Source organism: Tympanuchus pallidicinctus, unplaced genomic scaffold (assembly GCF_026119805.1).
Source record: "Tympanuchus pallidicinctus isolate F22 unplaced genomic scaffold, pur_lepc_1.0 scaffold8, whole genome shotgun sequence".
NCBI lineage: Eukaryota > Metazoa > Chordata > Aves > Galliformes > Phasianidae > Tympanuchus > Tympanuchus pallidicinctus.
Genome location: NW_026294802.1, coordinates 47,307,543 through 47,321,638, shown reverse-complemented (window position 1 = coordinate 47,321,638; position 14,096 = coordinate 47,307,543). Strand labels below are relative to the sequence as shown.

General features: G+C 40.8%; 1 protein-coding gene and 1 long non-coding RNA gene across 4 annotated transcripts in view; one reads left to right on the top strand and one right to left on the bottom strand.

Moving 5' to 3' along the window:
- The window catches only part of LOC128073685 (protein MANBAL-like), a 32,704-nt gene that overhangs the window by 6,400 nt on the left and 12,208 nt on the right, over positions 1–14,096 (bottom strand). The window lies entirely within an intron of this gene.
- LOC128073687 (uncharacterized) lies at positions 3,250–7,937 on the top strand. Its single transcript, XR_008202826.1, has 3 exons — positions 3,250–3,325; positions 4,541–4,602; positions 7,729–7,937. It is a non-coding gene; the product is annotated as an uncharacterized LOC128073687 (long non-coding RNA).

Genomic DNA, 14,096 nt, shown 5'->3' with positions numbered 1-14,096 from the left:
TAGAAATCCCTGGTTTTCCTTTAAATCTGGGGGTTTTCCCCTGAAATCTGGGGTGTTCTCACAGAAATATCCCTGTTTTTCCCCTGAAATCTGCAGATTTTGCCCTTAAATACGGCTTCTTCTGCCAGAAATCCCTGCTTTTCCATTAAATCTGGGGTTCTTCCCCTGAAATCTGGGCTTTTCTCACAGAAATCCCTGTTTTTCCCCTGAAATCTGCAGATTTTGCCCTTAAATATGAATTCTTCTGCCAGAAATCCCTGCTTTTCCATTAAATCTGGGGTTCTTCCCCTGAAATCTGGGCTTTTCTCACAGAAATCCCTGTTTTTTACCTTAAATATGGGGTTTTTCCCCTTAAGTATGGCTTTTCCTCCTGGAAATCCCTGTTTTCCCCTTTAAATCTGGGTTTATTTCCCCTTAAATACGGCTTTTCCTGCTAGAAATCCCTGGTTTTCTCTTTCAGTCTGGGCTTTTTCCCATTAAGTATAGATTTTTCTGCCAGAAATCCTCGGTTTTACTCTTAAACCTTAGGTTTCTACCAGTACATATGGCGTTTCCTCCTAGAAATCCCTCTTTTGCCCATTAAATCTGGGGTTTTCTCACAGAAATCCCTGTTATTCCCATTAAATCTGGGGTTTTTCCTCTTACATATGGCTTTTTCTGACAGAAATCCCTGGCTTTTCTCCTTCAATCTGCAGGTTTTCCCCTGAAATATGGCTTTTTCTACTAGGAATCCCTGCTTTTTCATTAAATATGGCATTTTCTGCTAGAAATCCCTTATTTCCTATTAAATCTGGGGTTTTTCCCCTGAAATATGGCTTTTTCTCACAGAAATCCCTGTTTTTCCCCTTCAATCTGCAGTTTGTGCCCTTAAATATGGCATTTTCTCACAGAAATCCCTGGTTTTCCTTTAAATCTGGGGGTTTTCCCCTGAAATCTGGGGTGTTCTCACAGAAATACCTGTTCTGACCCTTAAATCTGGAGTTTTTACCCTAAAATATGGCTTTTCCACCCAGAAATCCATGTTTTCCCCTTAAATCTGGGGTTTTTCACCTGAAATATGGCTTCTTCTGCCAGAAATCCCTGCTTTTCCCATTACATCTGGGGCTTTTCCCCTGAAATATGGCTTTTTCTCCCCAAAATAACTGTTTTTCCCCTGAAATATGGCCTTTTCTCACAGAAATCCCTGTTTTTCCCCTGAAATCTGCAGTTTTTGCCCTTAAATATGGCTTCTTCTGCCAGAAATCCCTGCTTTTCCATTAAATCTGGGGTTCTTCCCCTGAAATCTGGGGTTTGCTCACAGAAATCCCTGTTTTTCCCATTACACCGGGGGCTTTTCCCCTTCAATATGGTTTTATCTCCCAAAGAATCCCTGTTTTACCCCTGAAATATGGCGTTTTCCACTTACATATGGCTTTTTCTGCTAGAAATCCTTGTTTTTCCCATTACATCTGGGCTTTTCTCACAGAAATCCCTGGTTTTGCCCTTAAATCTGGGCTTTTCTCACAGAAATCCCTGGTTTTCTATTAAATCTGGGGGTTTTCCCCTGAAATCTGGGGTGTTCTCACAGAAATACCTGTTCTGACCCTTAAATCTGCAGTTTTTACCCTAAAATAAGGCTTTTCCTCCGAGAAATCCCTGTTTTGCCCCTTAAATCGGGGGTTCTTCCCGTTAAACATGGCTTTTTCTGCCAGAAATCCAGGTTTTTCCCCTTCAATATGGGGTTTTCCCCATTAAATATGGCTTTTTCCCCTAGAAATCCCTGTTTTTCACCTTAAATATGGCTTTTCCTCCTAGAAATCCCTGTTTTTCCCATTAAATCTGGGGTTTTCCTCACAGAAATCCCTGTTATTCCCATTAAATCTGGGGTTTTTCCTCTTAAATATGGCTTTTTCTGACAGAAATCCCTGGCTTTTCTCCTTCAAGCTGCAGGTTTTCCCCTGAAATATGGCTTTTTCTACTAGGACTCCCTGCTTTTCCATTCAATATGGCATTTTCTGCTAGAAATCCCTTATTTCCTATTAAATCTGGGGTTTTTCCCCTGAAATACGGCTTTTTCTCACAGAAATCCCTGCTTTTCCCATTACATCTGGGGCTTTTCCCCTTAAATATGGCATTTTCTCCCCAAAATGACTGCTTTTCCACTAAATCTGGGCTTTTCTCCCAGAAATCCCTGTTTTTCCCCTGAAATCTGCAGATTTTGCACTTAAATATGGCTTTTTCTGACAGAAAACCCTGTTTTTCTCCTTCAATCTGCAGGTTTTCCCCTGAAATATGGCTTTTTCTACTAGGAAGCCCTGCTTTTCCATTAAATATGGCATTTTCTGCTAGAAATCCCTTATTTCCTATTAAATCTGGGGCTTTTCCCCTGAAATGTGGCCTTTTCTCACAGAAATCCCTGTTTTTCCCCTGAAATCTGCAGATTTTGCCCTTAAATATGGCTTCTTCTGCCAGAAATCCCTGCTTTTCCATTAAATCTGGGGTTCTTCCCCTGAAATCTGGGGTTTGCTCACAGAAATCCCTGTTTTTCCCATTACACCGGGGGCTTTTCCCCTTCAATATGGTTTTATCTCCCAAAGAATCCCTGTTTTACCCCTGAAATATGGCCTTTTCCACTTACATGTGGCTTTTTCTGCTAGAAATCCTTGTTTTTCCCATTACATCTGGGCTTTTCTCACAGAAATCCCTGTTTTTTACCTTAAATATGGGGTTTTTCCCCTTAAGTATGGCTTTTTCTGACAGAAATCCCTGTTTTCCCCTTTAAATCTGGGTTTATTTCCCCTTAAATACAGCTTTTCCTGCTAGAAATCCCTGGTTTTCTCTTTCAATCTGGGCTTTTTCCCATTAAGTATAGATTTTTCTGCCAGAAATCCTCGGTTTTACTCTTAAACCTTAGGTTTTTACCAGTACATATGGCGTTTCCTCCTAGAAATCCCCGTTTTGCCCCTTAAATCTGGGGTTTGCTCACAGAAATCCCTGCTTTTCCCCTTAAATCTGCTGTTTTTGCCCTTAAATATGGCATTTCCTCCTAGAAATCCCTGTTTTTGCCCTTAAATCTGGGCTTTTCTCACAGAAATCCCTGGTTTTCTATTAAATCTGGGGGTTTTCCCCTGAAATCTGGGGTGTTCTCACAGAAATACCTGTTCTGACCCTTAAATCTGCAGTTTTTACCCTAAAATAAGGCTTTTCCTCCGAGAAATCCCTGTTTTGCCCCTTAAATCGGGGGTTCTTCCCGTTAAACATGGCTTTTTCTGCCAGAAATCCATGTTTTTCCCCTTCAATATGGGGTTTTCCCCATTAAATATGGCTTTTTCCCCTAGAAATCCCTGTTTTTCACCTTAAATATGGCTTTTCCTCCTAGAAATCCCTGCTTTTCCCATTAAATCTGGCGTTTTCTCACAGAAATCGCTGTTATTCCCATTAAATCTGGGGTTTTTCCTCTTAAATATGGCTTTTTCTGACAGAAATCCCTGGCTTTTCTCCTTCAAGCTGCAGGTTTTCCCCTGAAATATGGCTTTTTCTACTAGGAAGCCCTGCTTTTCCATTAAATATGGCATTTTCTGCTAGAAATCCCTTATTTCCTATTAAATCTGGGGTTTTTCCCCTGAAATGTGGCCTTTTCTCACAGAAATCCCTGTTTTTCCCCTGAAATCTGCAGATTTTGCCCTTAAATATGGCTTCTTCTGCCAGAAATCCCTGCTTTTCCATTAAATCTGGGGTTCTTCCCCTGAAATCTGGGGTTTGCTCACAGAAATCCCTGTTTTTCCCATTACACCGGGGGCTTTTCCCCTTCAATATGGTTTTATCTCCCAAAGAATCCCTGTTTTACCCCTGAAATATGGCCTTTTCCACTTACATATGGCTTTTTCTGCTAGAAATCCTTGTTTTTCCCATTACATCTGGGCTTTTCTCACAGAAATCCCTGTTTTCTACCTTAAATATGGGGTTTTTCCCCTTAAGTATGGCTTTTTCTGACAGAAATCCCTGTTTTCCCCTTTAAATCTGGGTTTATTTCCCCTTAAATACAGCTTTTCCTGCTAGAAATCCCTGGTTTTCTCTTTCAATCTGGGCTTTTTCCCATTAAGTATAGATTTTTCTGCCAGAAATCCTCGGTTTTACTCTTAAACCTTAGGTTTTTACCAGTACATATGGCGTTTCCTCCTAGAAATCCCCGTTTTGCCCCTTAAATCTGGGGTTTGCTCACAGAAATCCCTGCTTTTCCCCCTGAATCTGCTGTTTTTGCCCTTAAATATGGCATTTCCTCCTAGAAATCCCTGTTTTTGCCCTTAAATCTGGGCTTTTCTCACAGAAATCCCTGGTTTTGCCCTTAAATCTGGGCTTTTCTCACAGAAATCCCTGGTTTTCTATTAAATCTGGGGGTTTTCCCCTGAAATCTGGGGTGTTCTCACAGAAATACCTGTTCTGACCCTTAAATCTGCAGTTTTTACCCTAAAATAAGGCTTTTCCTCCGAGAAATCCCTGTTTTGCCCCTTAAATCGGGGGTTCTTCCCATTAAACGTGGCTTTTTCTGCCAGAAATCCAGGTTTTTCCCCTTAAATATGGGGTTTTCCCCATTAAATATGGCTTTTTCCCCTAGAAATCCCTGTTTTTCACCTTAAATATGGCTTTTCCTCCTAGAAATCCCTGCTTTTCCCATTAAATCTGGCGTTTTCTCACAGAAATCGCTGTTATTCCCATTAAATCTGGGGTTTTTCCCCTTAAATATGGCTTTTTCTGACAGAAATCCCTGGCTTTTCTCCTTCAAGCTGCAGGTTTTCCCCTGAAATATGGCTTTTTCTACTAGGAATCCCTGCTTTTCCATTCAATATGGCATTTTCTGCTAGAAATCCCTTATTTCCTATTAAATCTGGGGTTTTTCCCCTGAAATATGGCTTTTTCTCACAGAAATCCCTGCTTTTCCCATTACATCTGGGGCTTTTCCCCTTAAATATGGCTTTTCTCCCCAAAATACTGCTTTTCCACTAAATCTGGCTTTTCTCCCAGAAATCCCTGTTTTTCCCCTGAAATCTGCAGTTTTTGCCCTTAAATATGGCTTCTTCTGCCAGAAATCCCTGCTTTTCCCAGTAAATCTGGGGTTCTTCCCCTTAAATCGGGGGTTTGCTCACAGAAATCCCTGTTTTTCCCATTACACCGGGGGCTTTTCCCCTTCAATATGGTTTTATCTCCCAAAGAATCCCTGTTTTACCCCTGAAATATGGCCTTTTCCACTTACATGTGGCTTTTTCTGCTAGAAATCCCTGTTTTCCTATTAAACCTGGGGTTTTTCCCCTTAAATATGGCTTGTCCTCCTAGAAATCCCTGTTATTCCCATTAAATCTGGGGTTTTTCCCCTTAAATATGGCTTTTTCTGACAGAAAACCCTGTTTTTCTCCTTCAAGCTGCAGGTTTTCCCCTGAAATATGGCTTTTTCTACTAGGAAGCCCTGCTTTTCCATTAAATATGGCTTCTTCTGCCAGAAATCCCTGCTTTTCCCATTACATCTGGGGCTTTTCCCCTTAAATATGGCTTTTTCTCCCCAAAATAACTGCTTTTCCACTAAATCTGGCCTTTTCTCACAGAAATCCCTGTTTTTCCCCTGAAATCTGCAGATTTTGCCCTTAAATATGGCTTCTTCTGCCAGAAATCCCTGCTTTTCCATTAAATCTGGGGTTCTTCCCCTGAAATCTGGGGTTTGCTCACAGAAATCCCTGTTTTTCCCATTACACCGGGGGCTTTTCCCCTTCAATATGGTTTTATCTCCCAAAGAATCCCTGTTTTACCCCTGAAATATGGCCTTTTCCACTTACATGTGGCTTTTTCTGCTAGAAATCCTTGTTTTTCCCATTACATCTGGGCTTTTCTCACAGAAATCCCTGTTTTCTACCTTAAATATGGGGTTTTTCCCCTTAAGTATGGCTTTTTCTGACAGAAATCCCTGTTTTCCCCTTTAAATCTGGGTTTATTTCCCCTTAAATACAGCTTTTCCTGCTAGAAATCCCTGGTTTTCTCTTTCAATCTGGGCTTTTTCCCATTAAGTATAGATTTTTCTGCCAGAAATCCTCGGTTTTACTCTTAAACCTTAGGTTTTTACCAGTACATATGGCGTTTCCTCCTAGAAATCCCCGTTTTGCCCCTTAAATCTGGGGTTTGCTCACAGAAATCCCTGCTTTTCCCCTTAAATCTGCTGTTTTTGCCCTTAAATATGGCATTTCCTCCTAGAAATCCCTGTTTTTGCCCTTAAATCTGGGCTTTTCTCACAGAAATCCCTGTGTTTGCCCTTAAATCTGGGCTTTTCTCACAGAAATCCCTGGTTTTCTATTAAATCTGGGGGTTTTCCCCTGAAATCTGGGGTGTTCTCACAGAAATACCTGTTTTGCCCCTTAAATCTGCAGTTTTTACCCTAAAATAAGGCTTTTCCTCCGAGAAATCCCTGTTTTGCCCCTTAAATCGGGGGTTCTTCCCATTAAACGTGGCTTTTTCTGCCAGAAATCCATGTTTTTCCCCTTCAATATGGGGTTTTCCCCATTAAATATGGCTTTTTCCCCTAGAAATCCCTGTTTTTCACCTTAAATATGGCTTTTCCTCCTAGAAATCCCTGCTTTTCCCATTAAATCTGGGGTTTTCCTCACAGAAATCCCTGTTATTCCCATTAAATCTGGGGTTTTTCCTCTTAAATATGGCTTTTTCTGACAGAAATCCCTGGCTTTTCTCCTTCAAGCTGCAGGTTTTCCCCTGAAATATGGCTTTTTCTACTAGGACTCCCTGCTTTTCCATTAAATATGGCATTTTCTGCTAGAAATCCCTTATTTCCTATTAAATCTGGGGTTTTTCCCCTGAAATGTGGCCTTTTCTCACAGAAATCCCTGTTTTTCCCCTGAAATCTGCAGATTTTGCCCTTAAATATGGCTTCTTCTGCCAGAAATCCCTGCTTTTCCATTAAATCTCGGGTTCTTCCCCTGAAATCTGGGGTTTGCTCACAGAAATCCCTGTTTTTCCCATTACACCGGGGGCTTTTCCCCTTCAATATGGTTTTATCTCCCAAAGAATCCCTGTTTTACCCCTGAAATATGGCCTTTTCCACTTACATGTGGCTTTTTCTGCTAGAAATCCTTGTTTTTCCCATTACATCTGGGCTTTTCTCACAGAAATCCCTGTTTTCTACCTTAAATATGGGGTTTTTCCCCTTAAGTATGGCTTTTTCTGACAGAAATCCCTGTTTTCCCCTTTAAATCTGGGTTTATTTCCCCTTAAATACAGCTTTTCCTGCTAGAAATCCCTGGTTTTCTCTTTCAATCTGGGCTTTTTCCCATTAAGTATAGATTTTTCTGCCAGAAATCCTCGTTTTTACTCTTAAACCTTAGGTTTTTACCAGTACATATGGCGTTTCCTCCTAGAAATCCCCGTTTTGCCCCTTAAATCTGGGGTTTGCTCACAGAAATCCCTGCTTTTCCCCTTAAATCTGCTGTTTTTGCCCTTAAATATGGCATTTCCTCCTAGAAATCCCTGGTTTTGCCCTTAAATCTGGGCTTTTCTCACAGAAATCCCTGGTTTTCTATTAAATCTGGGGGTTTTCCCCTGAAATCTGGGGTGTTCTCACAGAAATACCTGTTCTGACCCTTAAATCTGCAGTTTTTACCCTAAAATAAGGCTTTTCCTCCGAGAAATCCCTGTTTTGCCCCTTAAATCGGGGGTTCTTCCCGTTAAACATGGCTTTTTCTGCCAGAAATCCAGGTTTTTCCCCTTAAATATGGGGTTTTCCCCATTAAATATGGCTTTTTCCCCTAGAAATCCCTGTTTTTCACCTTAAATATGGCTTTTCCTCCTAGAAATCCCTGTTTTTCCCATTAAATCTGGGGTTTTCTCACAGAAATCGCTGTTATTCCCATTAAAACTGGGGTTTTTCCCCTTAAATATGGCTTTTTCTGACAGAAATCCCTGGCTTTTCTCCTTCAAGCTGCAGGTTTTCCCCTGAAATATGGCTTTTTCTACTAGGAATCCCTGCTTTTCCATTAAATATGGCATTTTCTGCTAGAAATCCCTTATTTCCTATTAAATCTGGGGTTTTTCCCCTGAAATATGGCTTTTTCTCACAGAAATTCCTGTTTTCCCCTTAAAACTGCAGTTTTTACCCCTTAAATATGGCTTTTCCTCCCAGAAATCCATGTTTTGCCCCTGAAATATGGGGTTTTCCTCATTAAATATGGCTTTTTCCCCTAGAAATCCCTGTTTTTCACCTTAAATATGGCTTTTCCTCCTAGAAATCCCTGCTTTTCCCATTAAATCTGGGGTTTTCCTCACAGAAATCCCTGTTATTCCCATTAAATCTGGGGTTTTTCCTCTTAAATATGGCTTTTTCTGACAGAAATCCCTGGCTTTTCTCCTTCAAGCTGCAGGTTTTCCCCTGAAATATGGCTTTTTCTACTAGGAAGCCCTGCTTTTCCATTAAATATGGCATTTTCTCTGCTAGAAATCCCTTATTTCCTATTAAATCTGGGGTTTTTCCCCTGAAATGTGGCCTTTTCTCACAGAAATCCCTGTTTTTCCCCTGAAATCTGCAGATTTTGCCCTTAAATATGGCTTCTTCTGCCAGAAATCCCTGCTTTTCCATTAAATCTGGGGTTCTTCCCCTGAAATCTGGGGTTTGCTCACAGAAATCCCTGTTTTTCCCATTACACCGGGGGCTTTTCCCCTTCAATATGGTTTTATCTCCCAAAGAATCCCTGTTTTACCCCTGAAATATGGCCTTTTCCACTTACATGTGGCTTTTTCTGCTAGAAATCCTTGTTTTTCCCATTACATCTGGGCTTTTCTCACAGAAATCCCTGTTTTCTACCTTAAATATGGGGTTTTTCCCCTTAAGTATGGCTTTTTCTGACAGAAATCCCTGTTTTCCCCTTTAAATCTGGGTTTATTTCCCCTTAAATACAGCTTTTCCTGCTAGAAATCCCTGGTTTTCTCTTTCAATCTGGGCTTTTTCCCATTAAGTATAGATTTTTCTGCCAGAAATCCTCGGTTTTACTCTTAAACCTTAGGTTTTTACCAGTACATATGGCGTTTCCTCCTAGAAATCCCCGTTTTGCCCCTTAAATCTGGGGTTTGCTCACAGAAATCCCTGCTTTTCCCCTTAAATCTGCTGTTTTTGCCCTTAAATATGGCATTTTCTCACAGAAATCCCTGGTTATCCATCAAATCTGGGCTTTTCTCACAGAAATCCCTGGTTTTCTATTAAATCTGGGGTTTTTCCCCTGAAATCTGGGGTGTTCTCACAGAAATACCTGTTTTGCCCCTTAAATCTGCAGTTTTTACCCTAAAATAAGGCTTTTCCTCCGAGAAATCCCTGTTTTGCCCCTTAAATCGGGGGTTCTTCCCGTTAAACATGGCTTTTTCTGCCAGAAATCCAGGTTTTTCCCCTTCAATATGGGGTTTTCCCCATTAAATATGGCTTTTTCCCCTAGAAATCCCTGTTTTTCACCTTAAATATGGCTTTTCCTCCTAGAAATCCCTGTTTTTCCCATTAAATCTGGCGTTTTCTCACAGAAATCCCTGTTATTCCCATTAAATCTGGGGTTTTTCCTCTTAAATATGGCTTTTTCTGACAGAAATCCCTGGCTTTTCTCCTTCAAGCTGCAGGTTTTCCCCTGAAATATGGCTTTTTCTACTAGGAATCCCTGCTTTTCCATTCAATATGGCATTTTCTGCTAGAAATCCCTTATTTCCTATTAAATCTGGGGTTTTTCCCCTGAAATACGGCTTTTTCTCACAGAAATCCCTGCTTTTCCCATTACATCTGGGGCTTTTCCCCTTAAATATGGCATTTCCTCCTAGAAATCCCTGGTTATCCATCAAATCTGGGCTTTTCTCACAGAAATCCCTGTTTTTGCCCTTAAATCTGGGCTTTTCTCACAGAAATCCCTGGTTTTCCTTTAAATCTGGGGGTTTTCCCCTGAAATCTGGGGTGTTCTCACAGAAATACCTGTTCTGACCCTTAAATCTGGAGTTTTTACCCTATAATATGGCTTTTCCTCCCAGAAATCCCTGTTTTGCCCCTTAAATCGGGGGTTCTTCCCATTAAACATGGCTTTTTCTGCCAGAAATCCATGTTTTTCCCCTTAAATATAGGGTTTTCCCCATTAAATACGGGTTTTTCCCCTAGAAATCCCTGTTTTTCACCTTAAATATGGCTTTTCCTCCTAGAAATCCCTGTTATTCCCATTAAATCTGGGGTTTTTCCTCTTAAATATGGCTTTTTCTGACAGAAATCCCTGGCTTTTCTCCTTCAAGCTGCAGGTTTTCCCCTGAAATATGGCTTTTTCTACTAGGAAGCCCTGCTTTTCCATTAAATATGGCTTTTTCTGCTAGAAATCCCTTATTTCCAATTAAATCTGGGGCTTTTCTCCTTAAATATGCCATTTTCTCCCCAAAATAACTGCTTTTCCCCTGAAATCTGCAGATTTTGCCCTTAAATATGGCTTCTTCTGCTAGTAATCCCTGTTTTCCCATTAAATCTGGGGTTTTTCCCCTTAAATATGGCTTTTTCTGACAGAAAAACCTGTTTTTCTCCTTCAAGCTGCAGGTTTTCCCCCGAAATATGGCTTTTTCTACTAGGAAGCCCTGCTTTTCCAATAAATATGGCATTTTCTGCTAGAAATCCCTTATTTCCTATTAAATCTGGGGTTTTTCCCCTGAAATGTGGCCTTTTCTCACAGAAATCCCTGTTTTTCCCCTGAAATCTGCAGATTTTGCCCTTAAATATGGCTTCTTCTGCCAGAAATCCCTGCTTTTCCATTAAATCTGGGGTTCTTCCCCTGAAATCTGGGGTTTGCTCACAGAAATCCCTGTTTTTCCCATTACACCGGGGGCTTTTCCCCTTCAATATGGTTTTATCTCCCAAAGAATCCCTGTTTTACCCCTGAAATATGGCCTTTTCCACTTACATGTGGCTTTTTCTGCTAGAAATCCTTGTTTTTCCCATTACATCTGGGCTTTTCTCACAGAAATCCCTGTTTTCTACCTTAAATATGGGGTTTTTCCGCTAAAGTAAGGCTTTTTCCCTAGAAATCCCTGCTTTTCACCTTAAATATGGCTTTTCCTCCTAGAAATCCCTGCTTTTCCCATTAAATCTGGGGTTTTTCCCCTTAAATATGGCTTTTTCTGACAGAAATCCCTGGCTTTTCTCCTTCAAGCTGCAGGGTTTCCCCTCAAATATGGCTTTTTCTACTAGGAAGCCCAGCTTTTCCATTAAATATGGCATTTTCTGCTAGAAATCCCTTATTTCCTATTAAAACTGGGGTTTTTACCCTGAAATATGGCTTTTTCTCACAGAAATCCCTGTTTTTCCCCTGAAATCTGCAGATTTTGCTCTTAAATATGCCTTCTTCTGCCAGAAATCCCTGCTTTTCCCATTAAATCTGGGGTTCTTCCCCTGAAATCTGGGGTTTGCTCACAGAAATCCCTGTTTTTCCCATTGCACCGGGGGCTTTTCCCCTTCAATATGGTTTTATCTCCCAAAGAATCCCTGTTTTACCCCCTGAAATATGGAGCTTTCCACTTACATATGGCTTTTTCTGCTAGAAATCCTTGTTTTTCCCATTACATCTGGCTTTTCTCACAGAAATCCCTGCTTTTCCCCTTAAAACTGCTGTTTTTGCCCTTAAATATGGCATTTCCTCCTAGAAATCCCTGTTTTTGCCCTTAAATCTGGGCTTTTCTCACAGAAATCCCTGGTTTTCTATTAAATCTGGGGTTTTTCCCCTGAAATCTGGGGTGTTCTCACAGAAATACCTGTTTTGCCCCTGAAATCTGCAGTTTTTACCCTAAAATACGGCTTTTCCTCCGAGAAATCCCTGTTTTGCCCCTTAAATCGGGGGTTCTTCCCATTAAACATGGCTTTTTCTGCCAGAAATCCATGTTTTTCCCCTTAAATATGGGGTTTTCCCCATTAAATATGGCTTTTTCCCCTAGAAATCCCTGTTTTTCACCTTAAATATGGCTTCTTCTGCCAGAAATCCCTGCTTTTCCCATTACATCTGGGGTTTTTCCCCTTAAATATGGCTTTTTCTCCCCAAAATAACTGCTTTTCCACTAAATCTGGCCTTTTCTCACAGAAATCCCTGTTTTTCCCCTGAAATCGGCAGATTTTGCCCTTAAATATGGCTTCTTCTGCCAGAAATCCCTGCTTTTCCCATTAAATCTGGGGTTCTTCCCCTGAAATCTGGGGTTTGCTCACAGAAATCCCTGCTTTTCCCATTACACCGGGGGCTTTTCCCCTTCAATTTGGTTTTTTCTCCCAAAAAATCCTTGTTTTACCCCTTAAATATGGAGTTTTCCACTTACATATGGCTTTTTCTGCTAGAAATCCCTTATTTCCTATTAAACCTGGGGTTTTTCCCCTTAAAGATGGCTTGTCCTCCTAGAAATCCCTGTTATTCCCATTAAATCTGGGGATTTTCCCCTTAAATATGGCTTTTTCTGACAGAAAACCCTGTTTTTCTCCTTCAAGCTGCAGGTTTTCCCCTGAAATATGGCTTTTTCTACTAGGAAGCCCTGCTTTTCCATTAAATATGGCTTTTTCTGCTAGAAATCCCTTATTTCCTATTAAATCTGGGGTTTTTGCCTTGAAATCTGGCCTTTTCTCACAGAAATCCCTGTTTTTCCCCTGAAATCTGCAGATTTTGCCCTTAAATATGGCTTCTTCTGCCAGAAATCCCTGCTTTTCCATTAAATCTGGGGTTCTTCCCCTGAAATCTGGGGTTTGCTCACAGAAATCCCTGTTTTTCCCATTACACCGGGGGCTTTTCCCCTTCAATATGGTTTTATCTCCCAAAGAATCCCTGTTTTACCCCTGAAATATGGCCTTTTCCACTTACATGTGGCTTTTTCTGCTAGAAATCCTTGTTTTTCCCATTACATCTGGGCTTTTCTCACAGAAATCCCTGTTTTCTACCTTAAATATGGGGTTTTTCCCCTTAAGTATGGCTTTTTCTGACAGAAATCCCTGCTTTCCCCTTTAAATCTGGGTTTATTTCCCCTTAAGTACGGCTTTTCCTGCTAGAAATCCCTGGTTTTCTCTTTCAATCTGGGCTTTTTCCCATTAAGTATAGATTTTTCTGCCAGAAATCCTCGTTTTTACTCTTAAACCTTAGGTTTTTACCAGTACATATGGCCTTTCCTCCTAGAAATCCCTGTTTTGCCCCTTAAATCTGGGGTTTGCTCACAGAAATCCCTACTTTTCCCCTTAAATCTGTTGTTTTTGCCCTTAAATATGGCATTTCCTCCTAGAAATCCCTGTTTTTGCCCTTAAATCTGGGCTTTTCTCACAGAAATCCCTGGTTTTCTATTAAATCTGGGGGTTTTCCCCTGAAATCTGGGGTGTTCTCACAGAAATACCTGTTTTGCCCCTTAAATCTGCAGTTTTTACCCTATAATATGGCTTTTCCTCTGAGAAATCCCTGTTTTGCCCCTTAAATCGGGGGTTCTTCCCATTAAACATGGCTTTTTCTGCCAGAAATCCATGTTTTTCCCCTTAAATATGGGGTTTTCCCCTTAAACCGGGGGTTTGCTCACAGAAATCCCTGTTTTTTCCCATTACACAGGGGGCTTTTCCCCCTCTATATGGTTTTTCTCCCAAAAAATCCCTGTTTTACCCCTTAAATATGGTGTTTTCCACTTACATATGGATTTTTCTGCTAGAAATCCCTGTTATTCCCATTAAATCTGGGGTTTTTCCCCTTAAATATGGCTTTTTCTGACAGAAAAACCTGTTTTTCTCCTTCAAGCTGCAGGTTTTCCCCTGAAATATGGCTTTTTCTACTAGGAAGCCCTGCTTTTCCATTAAATATGGCATTTTCTGCTAGAAATCCCTTATTTCCTATTAAATCTGGGGTTTTTGCCTTGAAATCTGGCCTTTTCTCACAGAAATCCCTGTTTTTCCCCTGAAATCTGCAGTTTTTGCCCTTAAATATGGCTTCTTCTGCCAGAAATCCCTGCTTTTCCATTACATCTGGGGTTCTTCCCCTGAAATCGGGGGTTTGCTCACAGAAATCCCTGTTTTTCCCATTACACCGGGGGCTTTTCCCCTTCAATATGGTTTTATCTCCCAA